At 39.3% G+C, this 19,467-nt stretch overlaps 1 protein-coding gene across 26 annotated transcripts in view; it reads left to right on the top strand.

The window, feature by feature from the left end:
• The window catches only part of ptprfb (protein tyrosine phosphatase receptor type Fb), a 176,770-nt gene that overhangs the window by 27,877 nt on the left and 129,426 nt on the right, over positions 1-19,467 (top strand). Inside the window, exon 1 of one of the 26 annotated variants that reach the window (XM_032532640.1) lies at positions 13,664-14,009. The exons of the other annotated variants lie outside the window; for them this stretch is intronic. The gene's annotated coding sequence lies outside the window, so the exon portion shown is untranslated. Of the gene's footprint in view, positions 1-13,663; positions 14,010-19,467 lie in introns of those variants that run through there. 26 annotated transcript variants of the gene reach the window in all.

The following is a 19,467-nucleotide window of genomic DNA, read 5'->3' as shown; positions in this document are numbered from 1 at the left end:
TGTAGTTTTTCACTGGTGACCAGTAATCACTTCAAATGAAACTTTTGGAGGGCAAGGTTTTCTCTTTTCTTTTGCTGCAGACATTACCAGCTGGCAATCAAACCAGGCTTGGCTGATGCTGCCCTCTAATATACAGCATATATTACCTCCGTTCGGAGCTTTGCTGTACGTCAAGTGCCCATTAAATTTGGGGCTGACACTAAGCTTGCTGAGGCTGGTTTGCATGCATATAATCCTGCTACTTATAATTTTAATGTGGAGGCTTCTATCTTATGCTTCACACTAAACTAAAATGATGTTATTATATTTAATATTTAAAGTTAACATAGGATACAACATCAGAGCTAGGTGAGCCTGCATACGTTAATGCACTGGATTTCTCGCATATTAAGTGAAGACATCTCGATCCTCCATAGTCTCCTTGCATGACTGTGATCATTCTCACCCTTTCCACCTTTTCAGTTTGCATTGAAGTTTGATAAACCTGACACCAGGAGATGGATTTCCCAGCCAACCTAGCTCTGAAGTAATGGGAATCGAGAGCGTAACAAATGGTGGTGCCAGTACAGAGCTGGCTCTGCTGGGTGTGCAGGTGGTCCCTCATTCTCCTTGTCAAACCCCCCACTGCTCCCCCAAAGTGGCCATGGAGACTTGGGCAAGATTATTTTGGAGTTCAGGTTACAGCCCAGCTCTTTCACTACCCATTAGTCACACTCCAATTTCTGTGATGGGAATTTATTTTACTGTCCTCTCACATTTTGTAATTGTATACACAGCCTTTCCCCCTTAGACTTAAAGGTCACAGCATGTTTCTGTAGTTTCTTGTCTGCTCTGATTATTTTCTTCTTAACTGCCGTAACTGGGTTTTCTCCTCACATAAATGATGAAGAAAAAGGTTTGCAGTAGAGTTAACAGGAAATGTTCGTTCAGATTTCAAGTTAAGGAGTTCAAAGGATTTCCCCTTTGACTGGATCTCTGTTTTCTTACAAATCCTGGCCCTCTCGAACCAATAATGTGTATTGATTGGATTTTACTGGCCTGTTTTAACTTGCAAATGGAAGCCTGTGTGTTATTTTATCCAGAGAAAGCTACATAATTTTGTGCTGTCAGCATAATAAGAAATGAGACTGGATTTTTTCACAAGTCTATATAAGGCACCCTCAACTCAGTCTACTGAACAATTGATAATACTGTATGTTATCGAATGCCAGACTGAAGGGGATGAAATTAGTTTACTCTTTCAATAAGTGTATTAAGCTAACGTGACACCCCAGACACATTAATTTGTTAGGATTTGATGTGGCTGACCAACTTGCTATTTAACATTTTAGTCATATTTAGCCCAAGAGACTATTCTCATTCCCCCACTTGTATTATTTAGTTACTGTTTAGCTACTTGATTTAAATTGCCAATTTTGTCTAGGGCATTTGACATGTAGACTAATTTGCATAGTCACTTAAGGGACACAGGATTACTTTAATTCAGCAGTGAACATATTTTGCTGCCATGGTGGGTTGTTCGCCCACAAGTATTGGCCATCTGGTGACACAATTTCTAAACTTCCCTTCAGGAAAATTAGGCATTGGGTTTCCAGAAGAGTTATTTTCTCCAGAAATACACTGTTATCACCACAATAATGAACCGGGGGTGGACACAATAACGTAAACACCTGTACAGTGTAATGGAATCTGATACAATAGCCCTGCCATAAATACTGCCTTTGTGAAGGTTATAATGTTCCATTTTGGTTGTGGATTTCAAGGTTGTATTCCTGGTGTTTTTTACATTATACTTTTAATCGTTTCTCCTATTGTATATTTATGGACAAAGGACAAAGCAGAGTACAATGGTAACAAATATTCCAGGGGGTGTTTGATATGATTACATTATACAACTATATACTTAAGAACCTTTAGAAACTTTTGAAATGTCCAGCCCCTCTAGCATAAACCTTGCCTAGATGTACATATAATTTGATTATTTAATAGTATAAAGCATGCTGTTTGACAAACAAGAGCAAATTAAAAATATTTATATTTTGTCTTCCTGTGGTTTTAACCTTGTTAGCCAATTGCCCTTTTGTTCTCAAATCTACAAACGTGTTTCTTAAAATTGGGTTTAATTTGGATGTTCCACTATGGCTATTATAAGATGCTATGTTATAAGAAATTTAAAATCTTTTGTTGCGGTAACACCTGTATTTTCAAGTCAAACTCTCAAACAAGGTTGCATTAATGTCAGTTGTATACACCTGAAATGTTCGATCCATGCTAGTCTTGCATTGACAGACCTAACTCCACAGCGCTGCAGAGGAGGGTCTGGCTAGTCTACACAACATTCTGGGATGGGAGAAAAATGTGCTCAGATTTATTGGCATTTCTTTAATTTCTTTGGTTTACAGAGCCATCGTGCCTCTGCAAAATAGCTTCCGGAAGGGATTTGTTTTGTTGGAACGTGAATTTTTAAAAGATGTTTTAGTTGTGCAAGAGAAAACTCAAATTGGACAGATAGTCTAGCTAGTTGTCTCAATTTACCCTGCAGAGATCTGTGGAGCAGTTAACCATACTACTCATAATTCAACCAGGGTTTAGGATGCATATACAAAGAAAGCGGAGATGATGGACATTCAGCAAAAATAAGGGACATCCGGAGGAATGTCCGGCGGCATCTGAACAATCCTGGAAATGAAATGTCATCGATGTAGACTAGATCCATGCTAAAAAGCAACATTCTGCAGTGGCCAGGCTTGCATTTCTATCAGTTCCCAATAACAGGTGGACATTATTTTTTTTAGTTAACCTTTATTTATACAGGTAATCTCATTAACACCCAGGGTCTCATTCTCAAGAGAGACCTGTTTGAAAAAAATTTGCTACAGTTTAACCGCTGGGCGGTATATCAACTTTTTAAATGACACCAATATATTTTCAAACGAGATATGGGCAATTCTGTTTATAGCAATATGGTTTGATGTTGCGTTACATAAGCCTGTGCTGCTCTGTGGTGCTCCAAAACGGGCGTTAGAGGCAACAGAATTATCACTGCACATGCCGCTAGGTAACGCTACAATTGGCAGCAACTAACGATAGCCTACCATTAGCTAGTAGCTAGTTGAATTAGTTTATATTGCTAAAAGCTAAACAATCTGTGGCTATATTTCACTCGAAAGGATTCCAACACCGGGACGTGCAACAGTCTGCATTCAGTTGCGCCTTTTAAGCTTAAAATGATGTTGTAAAGTACCCTTCTGCCATCTAGTGGTTATTCTCTTAGTCGTTTAACAGCAATTGCCACATAATAGGTTATTGTTATTATGTTTTAAATAAATAATTTAAATTTGATCATATGGCCTTAACAATGAACAAGCTGTTCTTTAATGTCACCGACTGTTGTTTTTTGCTCTTCTTTTGTTTTTTTATGCATCAATTTAGGCACCTAAACCCTATTAGCACCAGTATTGGCAAAAACCCAAACGATACCCAACCCTACTCACAACAGGGTCCAACAATAAGGATTACCAGATGCCCCGGAGTCATTAAAAAGTTATATTGGGCCAGTTAATACACGCAGACAGTTGTTCGATTGGGCCAGAGTGTGTCTGCTCTACTCTCCGAGACCTTCCCTTTGTAGCGCGAAGAATGAAACTGACAGGCTTGTTTACTTTCTAAATGAAATGGCGCTCAATCCTAAAACAACATACGAGGTAAAATTCAAAATAACATTCATTGAATCTTGGGGAAAAACATGACTGGGTTTAGAATGATGACTCGTGGTTAATGTAGGCTATTTATTTCACATAAATATATGTTTTGCAGCTGTACATTTTTAAACAAGAAAGAAAACCCTGTCTTTTATCACAGTCCGTTTTGATATAATTTTTTGTGGAATCTCACATGTGACTTTGACTTAGAACTGAACATTTAGCCCACTTTGTGAAAAATACTGAGATATACAGTATATTGATTGCCATTCACTCTAAATATGCAGAAATATTACTTTTGGTCCATATCACCCAGCCCTATTATTATCTAGATGTTGCAGGTATTTGTAATAATACTGTAAAAAGACAGATCTTATCATTGATCCAAATACCCAGAGTTCACATTTTAGTGTCAAATTTGGAAGCATCAGCGTGGTCAGACATTTTTTTCACATTTTCCAAATTCAAACACAAAGGTCACATTGAAAAGACAAGTGTAATGGACACACAGGGACAGAGAGGTAGCATTTGTCCACTGCAATGCTATTCTTAATATTGTCAGAGATATAACCAGAGTGACAAAACTCATTACAGGGATCAGAAGTGATCTAAACATTTTCCAAGCGGGAAGCCTCTTCATAGTCAAAAACCAGCCGAAATGCATTAGGAGATGCTAGAGGAAACTACATCACGGTCCACCTACCATTTCAGTTTGGGACTGTTTGATGGGATCAGCTGCATGGCTCTCAGGTGAGAGATCAACTTTTGGAATGGGTAGGGGCCTACCTTTTATTGACAGTCTAACTTTAAACCATGTAGCACCTCATAAAGTCTGATCTGTGAGCATGATGGCATGCTCTGTTTACTGGGTAGCAATATCCAAAGTGTGACCTTCAGTATGGCTTTGACCTCAGCCTGAAATATTTGATTACTAAAGGAAGTGGGTATTGTTTCAGTGTTACCCACTTGGTGGCCCGGTTAACGACATGCTGCTGGGTCAGACAGTAGGGAGCCTCAATGGAATTTAGTAACTTTAGGAATGCGTATCCCTTTGCCACACCCAGTGCACACACTTGGTGATACAATCCCCATGACAAATCTATCTCATTTCATTTTACATTTTGCATTTTAATGTGTAGTAAAGATCATTAAGAACAACCCATAAAATGTTGCAATTTGTGGTGCACTTGAATGACATTTAAGTCCTCAGTAGTTAGCCTTAAATTAGCTCTTGATTCTTAGCGGATTCACTTCATTCAAATGGTATCTAAAATGTGCCGTTGCAACGGCTGTTCTACTGTCTCTTAGAAGCAAGAAGTCACTACTCAAATAATCCACTTGTGTCTGAGAGCGACATGACAGTTGGCCTAACTTGACAGACAAAGTCCCAGTGGTCTTAGGCTTAAACATTGTACTTGAGGAAGAGTTACAAATCTTCCAACAAAATTAAATTAAACCTATGAAATATTAGTTGATTGAAATGATTGGTGGTTAGAATTTGTATTGGTGTCTGAAGTAAGGTTGAGATGTGTGTCAATTTTCCCCAGTCTAGGTTTCCCCAGACATATCTGTCCCTGAGATACAGTTGTCTTTTGTGTGTATTTTGTTTTGTACCGCCCCAAAGAGCACTGCACTTTAGCACTTCTACATTTAGCAAAACCTCCCCATTAAGAGGTAAAAACGGCACAAAGCTCTAGACTGAGAAATTGTACTTTCCCCCTTGGAGCACTTAAACTCAGATCTTTGTCATTATTAGCTGGCTCTTTTAGACTCAGATTCTTCTTTTCTAATGACAGAGATCAATTCCGTGGACTCAGTTTGGCTGATCTGCTATGAGCCAGAAATCACAGAGATAAGTAGGTGTAACTCTTAGAGTAAAAGGCAAAATGAAGTTGAATGAGAGAAAAGGGAAATTACTGGCTTTCTTGCCCATTACCACTCAGATTAATCCAGTCATTTCTTCTCTATAAATTTATGAGGCACTGATGCTATAATAAGAAGTTTTATGTTGAATATTTAATTTCCTTAATTATTTTGGTCGAGCTTTCAAGTCAGTTGCATGAAGTCCATTTGTTCCTCCTAACAATGAGTGGTTAATGACGAGAAAAGCTCTAAGATTTCCAGTAAGACTGTAGTAGTTTGAGATTACAGTTTAGCTGTCAGTTATTTAGTTATTTATTGAGTGCATTCAAAAACACTATGTATTCCATTTTCAGTACAATTATCTCCTAACGCTTATCATTTGATAGCTGTTAAATATAGAGGATCCGGCCTTACCATTATATCTAGTCTAAATCTAAGTTTTGACATTGGATTTAGGCTTATAAAATAGGAATTCAAAATCACAAATCTTTTATTTTAATTATTCACTTGTGTAATTCTTGTAACCTTGGATACTAGCGACTTATTTCCTCAAAACGTCATTCCATTTTTATTTCTTTTTGGTTTGATGTTTTCACTGTTTTGGTCAACAGAGGGTCCTTATCTTTCCCTGTCAGTCAAGCCATTGTTCAAGAGAAGGACCCTGCAAATGCAAAATGGCACAAGTGATGGATTACTCTTTTATTTGGCAGGTTTTTCATCTGTTGAAATGGGGGTTTTGTGTGTGTGTGTGTGTGTGTGTGTGTGTGTGTGTGTGTGTGTGTGTGTGTGTGTGTGTGTGTGTGTGTGTGTGTGTGTGTGTGTGTGTGTGTGTGTGTGTCTCCATGCAAAGTATTTTAAGGTTTGTTCTACACATCTGGAAGAACACTGTGTTTCCCTGAGGTTGACTGCTTGTGGCAGCGTGTGGGCCAACTCATTCTACCACCATACAAAATTCCAGTCTCAAATGTAACACTTTAAAGTTCCTTTAACTATTTAGAGGAAGTTTAGAATATTTATCAGTTGCTTCCATATCCACATAATCTTCTCTTCATATCAGCATAAACTAGATCCACAGCACATATTTAATACATCAAATCTGGTAGCATGTTAGTTGTTTATTACTGAACCTGTTAAACGGTACCAACAACGTTATCTTCACTTCACCTGTCTCTCCTTTACTCCACTCTCCGCTCTGTGTGTGCAGCGTGATGCCTTCTGTGGTCGGTGTAGGAGCTTTAGTTGATTATTATGGACGTGATCTGCGCCGTGTCCGTGCCTAAGTATTTTGTCGGGTTCCACACTCGATGAAACACGAGAGCAAAGGATATTATGATCATGTGAAATTCTGTTTCAGCTGCAACCAAAATCAATTTATTTGAAACACTGAAAAATGAACTGAAGCTGATCAATTCAAAAATGGCCGTGCTTTCCGAATGTGAAGCTTTAAAGAACTATTTGACTGCAGTTCAACTCAGAATTCCAAAATCTGTTATATTTCAAATTAAAACATTTTGTTAGTATAATACAGTATACAGGGGAAGCAAAAGATTTGATACAGCATACACATTAAAATTTGTGTTATGTTGTTATAAATGTCAGTCTCACTGTATCATCAAGTTTTATATTGGATATTACTGTATGTATATATATATATACATATATAAAGATTTACATTCATGTTAGTATTATCATGTAACTATTTAGACATATTATCAAGATATTAAACTATTTGTATAGCCTGAGCCATACTCAGACCCTTATCAGTTACTCATGCAAGAAGTTAACTCATAATTTGTAGTTTATTTCCTGTTAGCAGTGGAAGCAGCCTTCTGTAACAGATAGAATAATTTGATACCCCCCTCCTTTTGAGTCCAGCAAAGTGAGGCACTCTAGTGCAAGCTTGGGGAGATTTCCTAATGAGAGCTATTAACAATGCTGAAGTTGATGTGTGTTTTTGAATGCAGCCCTTTGTGTCCAAGTTGTTTTTCTTGCAAGCCAATGGGAAATTATTAGAATAATAAAATGCTTATTAGAACACCACCGTTTTTTTTTCTCTGGAAAGTGATCTCAGAGAATCATGAGTAGCACTATTATTTATATTTATAATTATTTGGTTGTTTTTGTGTGGTTGAACATTTCAACGTTGAACTTCCATGAAGCATAGAGTGCATTTGAAAAGAAGTTGAAACTTTTCACTGTGGCCAGTCAGGATACCTATCTTCTTCAGTGCTAGCACCTTATCCTCTGTGTGAGTATCTAGAAAACTGTTTGGGCAGAGACAAAGTGTTGCCTCCTCAGGTTGGGAGAGACTGCTCTGTTGGGCTTTTATGAGGAACGTCTTGCTGAAAACTTTTCAGATTTATCAAAGTCTCCTTAGTACACAGCATGCCAACTTCATCTGAAGAACTGCAGAAAGGAGTGGCCCCTGTTGGGATCGTATCGTATATCCTATTCTTTCCTACATTGCATGCTTGTGTGTTTTGTGCTTGTTTTGATGTTGGTTTCTAAGCCATATCTCTCTTGGTTTTTCTCAAAGGCAATATATGTTGTACAAAAAAGATGTATGCCAAAACACTTCAATAAAAGACATAATTCGGCCTTGTGCTTGTGTCGCATACACAATTTTCTGTTTGGGAGTGGTTTTCTTTATTCTCTTAAAGTGCTCATATTATGCTCCTTATCAGGTTCATAATTGTATTTTGAGGTTGTACCAGAATAGGTTTATGTGGTTTAATTTACAGAACACACCATATATTTGTTGTACTGCACATTGCTGCAGCTCCTCTTTTTACCCTGTGTGCTGAGCTCTTTTTTTTAGCTACAGAATGAGACATCTCACTTCTTCACCCTCTTTGTTGAGAGTCGCACATGCGCAGTAAGAACTGCTAGCTTGTAAGTTGCAAAGCATAAGAGCGTGCCACGCTAGCAGCTAGCGAGCATTATAACGTGTTACAAAGTGACGCACGTTCGTCGCGGAAGTAAAGGCAGGACTACAATAGAGCTGTTTGGAGCAGTTTGTGAACAGTGTTTTCTCTGGAAGTCCCTTTGGGGTAGACTTTGGGCTTTGCAACTTTGTAAACCTATAAGTGCACAAAAAAGATATATAACACTATAAAGCAAAGTGAAAGGCCAAAAAGTATAATGTGAGCACTTTAAGATACAAGCACATGATAGACTTCATTTTCCAAATAAAAATTATTATTCATTTGTATTATTTGTTATTTGTAGCAGACAATTTTAAACATGAGATAAAGACAAGGTTTAAGAACTTTCAGGGAGAAATATACCATAAAAGAAAAGAATCAGAGCAATTAGTTTATCCTCCCAAAGTAAGATCAGGAAAAGGATGTATTGTAGAAACAGCTTGCATCTTTGCGGATCTGTTGACGGTAGCCTGTGAAATGTAACACTGCTGAACAGCTGCTCACAGCACACCACAGCATTGCTTGTGCTCCACGCGGACTTTTGCTTGATTGGAGAACTAACTAGGAGGCTTTTGCGATCCCTCTCTCCACCTTCACGAAAGGTGAAACATCTTATGATAACCTGGTTTCTTAACCTTATGATATACTTGAAGGAAACTGCAGTGCTGATCTTATCCAAAAATGCATCTGGCAGTAATCTCAGTGGAATGATCATTGATCAAAAAGACAAATAGAGGTCTGAAAATTAGACCAGGAGGAGACATATTCAGGTGGGAAAAGAAGTGAATTGAACCATGCAGGCTTTAGAGTAGGGAGTGCATGACATTGTAGATCACCCGCTAAGACACGTTTGGACAAATGGAGCCAACATCCATATCATTGATTGCCAACTTACCCTTTGAAGTTGCACAGACTTGCATTGAGTCCCTTGTCTTGCACGCTGTTCTCGACCTTGCTATATGCCATTGGGGAACTATATAGTGCTAGAACAGCGACTGTGCAAAAATTATGAGTGCAAGATGAAACAATAAAAACGATGCTACGTCTCACAAACATTACCTCCTGTAGTGCAGATTTCACCTCAAAGCGACTTTGTGAGCCGTCATTGCCACCTCCGTACCCCTCGCTGAGTGCAGTAAGCAAGAAGTCTCTGGAGAGGTTCAGGGAGCGCAGGGGGCCAGAGGGTGAGGGGGCACAGTGCTGTAACGTGCCTCAATGTCGCTTCATTTCCTCATTTTAATTGGGCTATCTAAATGCACCCCCGGTTTGTCAATACCCGCCAGGGTCCCAGATAAAAATGATTTGTCTCATGCATTCGGCGGCATGCTCTGCTGTTCCCCTTAGAGAGCGTGCTCCGCCAGTTGTCAGCAACAGAGTGTAATGGAGAACGCACTATGTTTTTGTCTTTTTCAACATGTAGCAGGAAAATGTGTGCCTTTCTTTGTCAGTTCTAACCCTCTTGTCTTAGTTTTATTTATTTTTTCCATACTCATTTTGTCTGTAACTAAGTCAATATAGGTATGCACCTACCTTGATGGACACATACAGACACAGAGGCACAGCAACACATGCACAAATTCACATGCTCTAAACACATAGACATATCTGAATGGGCACTTGCACACACACAAACACAGGCACTCACTGAAGGTCAGCAGTCTTATTTGTGTTTTTGTGTGCTCTGGTTCCCACTGTCCTTGTGTTTTTCACACCTTCTGTCCCTCTCAGCGCTGGAGCCAGTGTTATCTGCAGACAGTCCTGAGAAACATTCGGTGTGCCCTTGGTGTTTGAACTGTTGAGCAGAAGTATAATGCTTACATGATATTTGACTTTTTAAAATTCATTTTTGTGTAGCTTAATTATCTACAGTATTCCGTGCAAATGGTGCTCCTTTATTATCTTAACTGATCATAAACATAATGTGGTGGCATGCATAAAGAAAGTGAAAGATATCAGATTCATCAGGCTAGATATATGGCTTTCACATGCTTCCTTGTGTAGCTTAAGGTGTCATCCTTATAACGTATTTTGTCCTAGATCACAGGCCGAGGTTAAATGTGACATTGATCATTTGAAAGTACCCTTAACCCATTTGGGAAATTATAATATGACCCATGTATCTGATATAGAAACCACCCGATTGCAATCTGGACGTAAATTTGCTAGCAGAGACGTTGTGACAGACAACAACAGTAACCATGCCTCAGTAAATTGTGAATTGGGCTGGGAATTCTCAGCTAACAGGTGTTGCCCAGCTGTGCTTTTGGACATGATGACATAGTGCCAGTCTTAAGAGCCCATCAGCAGCAGCACACTGACTTTCACAGCTCAGTGTTTACGACACAGGTCAGCATTTTTTCACTGGCATGCAGCCAGAATTGTGTTCGTCAGGGACCCTGCTGAATGGGGAGATAAAGCACATTTATTTGGATGCCATTTAAAGGATGCTTTTTGAAAATTAGACAATAATGTGTCTAGATGTGGTTTTGCAAAATGCAGTGAATACAATATCGTCTTGTAATGATACATCCCATTTATTCAGTCAATTTGTGATCTCCTGACCCTAGAGCAAGAATCTTATTCTCTTACCTTGAAGCTGAAACTTGTTAAGTTGTTTTGGCAGACTTATTAGATGGTGCAGACAGTTATATTGATAAAGCCCAGGGTCAATGGGATTCATCCCATCCTACAGCAGCCAGATGATAACTGTAGGTACCACGGAGGAGCTAAGGGGTCTGGCTTGATCCAAGTATTCTTCCCCTGCAGATAACACTGGAGCTGCACAACTGATTTTGTACATACAATAACTCACAAAATAAAGGCAGAAACAACATTGACCTTATAAAAGCATAAGACACCATAATCTATTTTAAGTGGGTACTGTTAGCAGCCTGGCTTAAGTCAGGGAGAGGCCAGCTCCTTCAGATTGAAGAGGTTGTCAACCTTTTCTTCCAGTCTAATGAAATGAGTGGGGGATGGGTGGTTGTCACAATGTTATAAATTAGGGGTAGGGGGTGTTTCCAACTCTTTTCAAGCTCTTGGGGCCGGGGGAGGGGGGGTCTCATTGGAGACAACAGTTTAATTTTGCATAGTTGGTTACTGCTCGGGTCTATCTGGGTTTTCAGTTTAACATTGCGCTATATGAGATTACACCAGAGATGAAATGGCTTATGTTGTGCAACTGACACACTACTGTACACATTACTGTAGCTCACAATTCATTTTCTCCCACTCTGCTGTTAAGGCTACCAGCCAATAATCTTTATAGCTACTTTTAACACTGTGTGATTTGTTCAGTGATTTGATCTCAGGTGAATGTGACATTTAAGTTTGGCACAGACTCTTGACACCCACAAAAAATACTTTTTCTCCTCTCAGGGGTGTGTGGGTGTAATTATTATTACCCAGAAGGTACTCTCAAATTCTCATGAGTTTGCAAGGAATGAGAGGTTTCCAAAATATCCAGATTGGTTGCTCTCCTTTTTTGCAGATAATTGTGATTAAAATTGAAGGAAGCTTTTGTAAATGGTTTATGCGTGAGATCTTATTTTGTTCATTAGTAAGATTAACACATACAGCTGGAATATACTATACTGTATATTAGGCTATGCAAATTGAATTACGTTCGAAACAGATGACCCACATCCCATTTGTTCTCAACTAGAAGGAAAGTTAAAGATAAAACAAGTCTTTCTCTCACTAAAAAGTCAGTTGTATGCACAAATCTGCAGCCTCCAGTAAAATAAGACTGTCTCCAATTGTTAACAACAAAGAAAAATGTAGAACACATTGCAGTTTGCCATTCCCTTCAGCAGAGTTTAAGCCTAGAAGACATTCAACATTGCTGCTCTTTGTGGAAACCCTCATAAGTGCTTTTTAGAATCTCACTCAGAATATCTTTTGTTACGTACTATATCAGCAGTACTGCCCTGCTTATGTTATTAAGAATTACACTAGCCAACAGTATGGCAATTCTTCAAGTTTATTTTCACTTTCAGAAAGTATTAAAATATTATGATATAGTTGTAATGTATAATTTAATTATTAATGCACCATGATATTAAATATGGCTTCATCTGACAACAGTTGTCTCGACTAGGTCACAGCTTGCAGCGTCAGCAATGCCACTGATATATAGAAAAACCCATCATTACGTCAAGGGCAAAACATTGTTGAAGCATTGCTTGATGAGTCAAGTTACAGTCCACACAGTAGTATTGGGATAAATGAGCAAACCTCTCCCCAAGGTCCCGAGGCTCTGTGATCTATTAAGGCGCTGTCGTCTCGGATGGTGAATCTCAGAGAGCGAAGGAAATTTTGGGGAAGAGAATGGTTGTGCTGACATCCTCTCTCAGTGCAATCCCTTGTCCTTGTAGGACAGAAGAGAAAAACAGCACCAGCGGCTGACTTGGCTGTTCCTCTGAGCTCTGTCATAAATCCAACTGAACATTTCGGAACATCTGTTGTGGATGATTAGCTCCACGGCTAGCAGAGTTTGACCGGAGGGAGTGAGAAACAGTGTGTGTGTGTGTGTGTGGTGTGTGTGTGTGTGTGTGTGTGTGTGTGTATGTGTGTATCCTCAGTCCCTTGCTGATTCAAGAATGGGAATTTTACATATTTATGTTGTTCCTTTTTTTAAGCAAGAGAGCGAAATATGCAGAAATTATTTTTTAAACAAGTTAATTATCCACAATTCACATACTGGACATGTTATATTTGCACAGTCCTGTGGGAATGCTTGTATATTTCAAGGTCACACTTTGTTAACCCCATAGTTTAAGTGATAATGACAAGGCAAATTGATTTGGAAATATATGTAGGAGTTCCATTGAAAGTAGAATTGGGAATGTTGGCCATGCCAGTTAGCCTACCTATTTTAATCAGGTTTAGGATAAGCCTGCACATTAGGTCACATTTTCTCCCTGGAAGCTGGTTAATAGATGACAAAATGGAGTCTCTCCGCTTCAGAAATACATAACATCACATGACTTGTACCTTCAAATCTTTTTTTTCTACACTCAGGTGCACTACACACCACATTGTTTCTCATTGGTCAAGGTTCAAAAAGGTAAGGCCCTACAGCCTCCTCCCTCTTCACACTGAAATTTGACACCAGTGACATCACATTGTGGGTTTGGCTTCTCCCAGGCAGTCCCTGAACACCCGCTCAGTGAGTGTCTGAAACAAGCTCTGCCACAGAAGGATCTCTCCCCCTAGCCACATTTCTCTATTGCCACAGCTGGAAACATATAGCTGAAGAGCCAAAAGACAGTTCCTCTGGTTTAATGAAATGCTGTGAATGGAATAGCTGAGCAGGAACTGGAGACTACTTTCGCTGAAACACTTTTTTTTTTTTTTTTTTTTTTACAAGACATCGTTTAGTGGATACTGCTGGATTTTCTTTTCTAGGATTTGGATACTCTCTGTCTCTCTGTGTCTCTCTCTCTCTCTCTCTCTCTCTCTCTCTGGAATAAGGAATACAAATAATTTATTTATAAGTGGAACTAATTGAGATGCATTGGTAAGTGTGAATTTTTTACCACATAATTGTTATACCTTGTCAGTGAAGAAAACTAAACTTACTTTGTTAATGAGAGATGAGGCACAGGTGCATTTTTTTAAATGGCAGGGCTGTCCTACTCTGAACTTTCTTTTTCTATCTATTCCTGTTCCACTATGTGTTTAGTTTTCATCTTGGGATATACCTTTTACAAGTTGCCTCTTAGAAGTATAAAAGTAACAGAATAAGATGATGTGTTACACTTAAATAGTCAGGTATTTTCTTACTATTCTTTTGTCCCTTTTTCTTTTGTCCTTGCTCACTCTTGCTTGTTAAGCCAAAACAATAGTTTAACCTCGTCTTGGCTTAGCTCTATTGGCTCGCTCTCTGGCAAATTGCCCTGTCTGGTGCAAGCCCTCCCCTACGTATTCAGAGGACTTTGAATAGAAGGGCCATAGAATGTCCCTTAGCTACCGCTGCTAAGGTGAGGCTCCCTGCCGTTCTACTGCATTAGGGCCTACACTGAGGCCAAACAACCTGTTTTTCCAGTTGTCTTTATCTCCCTAGGCAATCTGGAGGGTAAAGTTTCAGCGACAAGAATTCCAGTTAGAAGGAGACACTGGAACGCTTTGAAATTGAAGATAATTGTAGAGGAGAACTTTTTGGCAGTCACAAATTATGATTTTTGGAAAATGTTTTGGCCTTGCTTTCAACAAAGTTTAACCTGTAATACACATGTCTTTATGTGTAGTTTAAAGTTAAAAATGTGTGTCTCTTACCGTGATTATCAGCTATACCTTTGATGAAAGACACCCACACTTTTTGTACCTTCATTTTAACAAAGGATTACTACCTTTAAATGTTTCCCTCAGCTGTAAATATGTTTTCAAACTTATTTTTGCTTGTATGAGAAACTTTTGGACTGAGTTCATCTTGTCCTTGTTAATAATAAATGTGGCAGTTCTTGCACAATAAATACGTTGCTCAATACAAGGAGTCTGATATTTTATTATATATATATATATATATATATATATAATATATAAAATACTATGCTTATTCCATCAAAGGTGTCTTAAGCCTTTAAAGAACCTAGTGTACAACATTCCCGTTCCCGTTCCCCTCACTACAAAGGGAACTTGTGGATGTTTTCTTTCTTAGTTGCGCTTGCTATTTATTCATTTATTGTTTATATTTGACCTTTTTTAGTTTATGATTCAGAACTGCAATCCAGACTTTACAACCCCCCCTCTTTTTGGTCTTGGGAGAGGTAACTCAGACTTGATTAAAAAATGACCTTGAGGCGAAACTCAAGACAGACACTTTGTTAAAATGTCTTTTCAGCTGCTCAGTAGCATAAACAAACAAGACAAAAAAACTGTCAGCAACGTGTTTTTTTTTTCAAATATATAGATAAAGCCAATCCCTGTCCACCCTGGATGACCTGTAGGTCTTCCTCCTTCACCTCCATCATGCAGGCAACTGACCCTTCATTCCACTTTTACGACTTTGCTTCAACCACTTTGTCACCAGTAATGTTCCAAAGAAACATTAACTGATGTCTAGGAAGTGACCTTAGGAAATAACTACTGCCATTTGTATACTACTGCTCCTTATTAGATTCCCTGACTAACAGACAAAAATATCCATCACTTAAATGACTACCTCAGCTGAATTCTTTCCTTTTAAATAAATTACCCTGTGGAACGGTCAATCATTCAGTCTCTCTACCCATCGGATTCCTCAAAAGTAATTATGGGCTGAGCATATGGATTTTTCCATAGAACTTGATTTCTAATCATCGTTGAATTGGGTGACGTGTAATGGCCTGTTAACGCATGATGGATCTGCTTAATCACTCTAGTCCCAGTTGGGACATGAAAGAGGTTGCTTACAATCACAGATCAATGTCTGTGAAGGCAATTGTGTCAGTTTAGCCAGACATTTGTCTATGATGCATACTGTAAGTGAACAGAAAACCTACTAGCTTTTGTTGGGTAATTACATTTCAGAGCTCTGATGCTGTACCTGACGTGTAGACATATTTATGATTAGGTTTCTTACTTTAAAATGCCTGCAGAGGAAAGATTCACAGTTGTTTTTATGTCAGGAACTGTGGCCTGATGGTGACAAGGTTGTGAGTAGTAGTTTTATGATGACAAGGCCTAATTGTCAATCGTCTGTTCTGTACTAAAAACATGTTTATGGAGATAGGGTTGAGTGTGGCAGATATGTCCTGCATAATGTGCAATGTCAATCAGAGGCTACCGCCTGTGTGATGTGTTAGCTGTGCTGATAGTCACTTTTTTGTCCCAGTTGTGACACTTCTTTGCAGACTGTCGCTCATTCATTGTGACAGGTACTGGGGAGAAGGTTTAGAAAAAATGTCTTATTTAAAACTAAAATCTGCAGTGTTTTGACAAGAAACACTTTTCCTCAGATACCCTAAGCAGAGACCTCATTTGATTGAACTAGCTCTATGTCTGTGCTTTGACATCTACACAGGCTTACTAAACACACATTAAGGTTTTGACATGAGATCATATCCAAATTAGCAGACAGGTTTATTTTATATAAATCCTAACTGTAAAAACCCACTGCATCTGTGGCAATGTAGCTTTAGCATTGGTCCTGTTCAAACCTGGCATTAACATGTGTCTTGGGTGATCCGATCACAAGTGGACTGCTCTCAGTCACCCAAGAAGCAGTGAAGATACATTGAGGTCATTGGATAATATCGTCATACTGTTGGTGATGTGTCTGTGTTTTTGTTCTGGTGCTCTGCACAGATCTGACACCTGCCCACAGGCTCTCTAGAGCTCTGTGCTCCGCCATTGCCTGGCAAAGTGTTGGTGGCATGGAGGTCCCCAATTACTGCCGGTTGACAATAACTTTATATTTTTGGTTCATAAAATGTTCACAAAAATGAAGGATATTACTACTGCTGCATCTCGCTTGGTCTTTGCAAATAGAAATGGTGCAAATTTAATTGCATAAAGGGGAAGTGAGATTACTTTGCAAGTGGCCACTAAAAACGCATGTGGAGACGCAATCTAATGCCAACTGACATACTTAGGATGCATCCACACCAATACGTTTTTTTTCAACAGATAATTTTTGCTATGTTTAATCCCTGTATCTACACTACTCCAGTGTTTAAGAACCCCTAAAACAGAGACATTTAAAACACTGCTGACCCTGTTTTAGTTTGAAAACTCCAGGGTTGTGTTTTAGTCTGGACGGGCAGAAACAGAGACCTTTGGAAACAATGACGCAGACACCCACGTTCATTTCCTTATGGGGTCTTATCAGTCATGATGTCTCCTTCCCTGATTTGTCACACCCCTGTCACCCAAGATGCATGTTAATGCCAGGTCTGAAAAGGGCCATTGTTTCTTTAAAGTGAATTCAAGTTTTTTTCAAGCTTTTCTTAGCTTCTGTTCTTTTATGTGCTCTTTTTTACATTCTACATTCTATTCTACATTTTAAGTGTATCTCTATACTATCTACATGTAATGCCCAGTTATAGCTAGCCAACAGAGGTCTGTTTTGTGCTCATAGCCTTGCACCTTTCTTTTAAACCTTAGCTCTCTGCATTACAACCATGGGTTTCTCAATGGGAACACAAATCCACTTTGTCAGTGAGGACATTTCCCTCCTTGCGCAAAACTAATTTGAATTCCACATCATCCCTTTACGCCTCCACATTGATTGAAAAAGTCTCCATTTTCAGCCTCCATTTTCTGGGGCAGCTGCAGTTTTTGTACTGTTATGAATGACAAGGCCAAAGCTTATGCTTTTGTATGTAAAATTTGCAGCAATGCAGGTTGGAGACATACAGTGGCAATGTATTATTTCTACCATGCATTACACTATTTAAAAAGAGAATACTAGGGATCACTGTTGTTCTGTTGCATGATACCTTAATGTCATATCATGGAATTACTGTATGATACGCTGCCTAATATCTTTTATTGTTTCTTTTCTGCAAAGAGACTAGGTCAAATTGGTTGCTTGTGGGCTGCCATCAAAGGGAATTAAAGGTCCCAGGCTCACAGCTTTACCTTGCTCTCAAGTGTGAGGGGATGACTGATGCTAAACTGCAGTAAAGCAAATAAAATTGAATGTGTGTTTGATTTATTTGGTGCTTGGTTCTGAAAGTATAGTCATGTGGTTGATTTATCCCTCTGCCTCCACCACCGCCCTTGTTTGCTTAGCTTCCCAATTTCTACAACTGCCTAGCTTAGACTCGACATTCTACTTGATTACTTTATCAGCCCTCCTGTCACTTCCTCCAAAATTATGACCTCTTTTTTAACAGTGCACTGCTGCTGTTCTCAAATAGGTGCAATACGAACTGGCCTCTCTCTATTAACGAGGTGCCATATAATGGAATAATAAGTCTTTGCAGTCTTGGATAACTATACACAGACTTGGACATACTAATTCTACTAGCATCTGACAGTATCATCCGTGTGTTACATGTTATAGAGTAGGGTGTATTCAGCATTAGTATAACGTTTGGCTTTTGTCCATCTTGTGGTTCATCCTCAAATGCAGGTAATGACTTTTCTTCCTGCAGAACTCTGAGGTTCCTGGCTTGTTTTGGGAAGATGGATGGGGATTCATTTGGTTTCATTATAAAGCCTGACCTATTTATAGCCTGCCTGTGCTGCGCCTCTTGGCCCACTGTGGCCCTGTAAGGATGCTGGGGGCTGAGGCGTTGATGAAACATTCCTGTGTCCAGGGGGTATTCTCTGAGGAGAGCACTGCTTGTTTAAGGGAGGGCAGCGGGGGTGACAATGCAAGAACCATGGGCAAGGCCACTGAAATCTAATTCCACAAGCTCTGCCTAGCTACAGCATTCCTGTTCGAGAGCTTTCACCTATCAAAAGTCTTGGGGGTGTTAGGCTACGTAATGACACCATCTAGCCTAACAACATGGGGGAAACTATGCAATGTGATCTGGTCCTATAAAAATACTTACCACAAAGGAAGGGAAGAAAGAACTTGGTTAGACAACTTCCATGAACACATTTTAATATTTTACTTATCCACAGTTAGGAGTTTGGAGTTTTCACAGCACCAATCCCAAACCTTTATCTGGATCTCCCCCTTCAGCCTCAGAGATTACCGCTTCACAAACCCTGGAGCCGGGATGCTGTCTGCCTGGTAATTTGATGGCTAATCCCCTGCCTCTTCCCTACAAATCTCTTCACTGATAAAGGGGTTGCTTCTACATTAGTAAACATGGGAGACTTGGCTGCCTAGGCTGACAGTCAGACAAGAGGACTTGTTGATGAAAGGGGAAGTACAGGGATAACCAGTTCCCTCTGTAAGATGCTTTGCATATCATTCTTGGAAACTCAATTTAAGATGAAAATTTTAACCATGGAAATGCCCCCTGGTCAGTATCTCATGATGATAATGGTTTTAATGGTTTGATGGTGAGCTGCAAATGTGTTGTAATTCACAGCGT

This window comes from Etheostoma spectabile, chromosome 12, assembly GCF_008692095.1.
Source record: "Etheostoma spectabile isolate EspeVRDwgs_2016 chromosome 12, UIUC_Espe_1.0, whole genome shotgun sequence".
NCBI lineage: Eukaryota > Metazoa > Chordata > Actinopteri > Perciformes > Percidae > Etheostoma > Etheostoma spectabile.
Note: the sequence above shows the minus strand (reverse complement) of the source record. Positions and strands in the feature narration are given on the sequence as shown.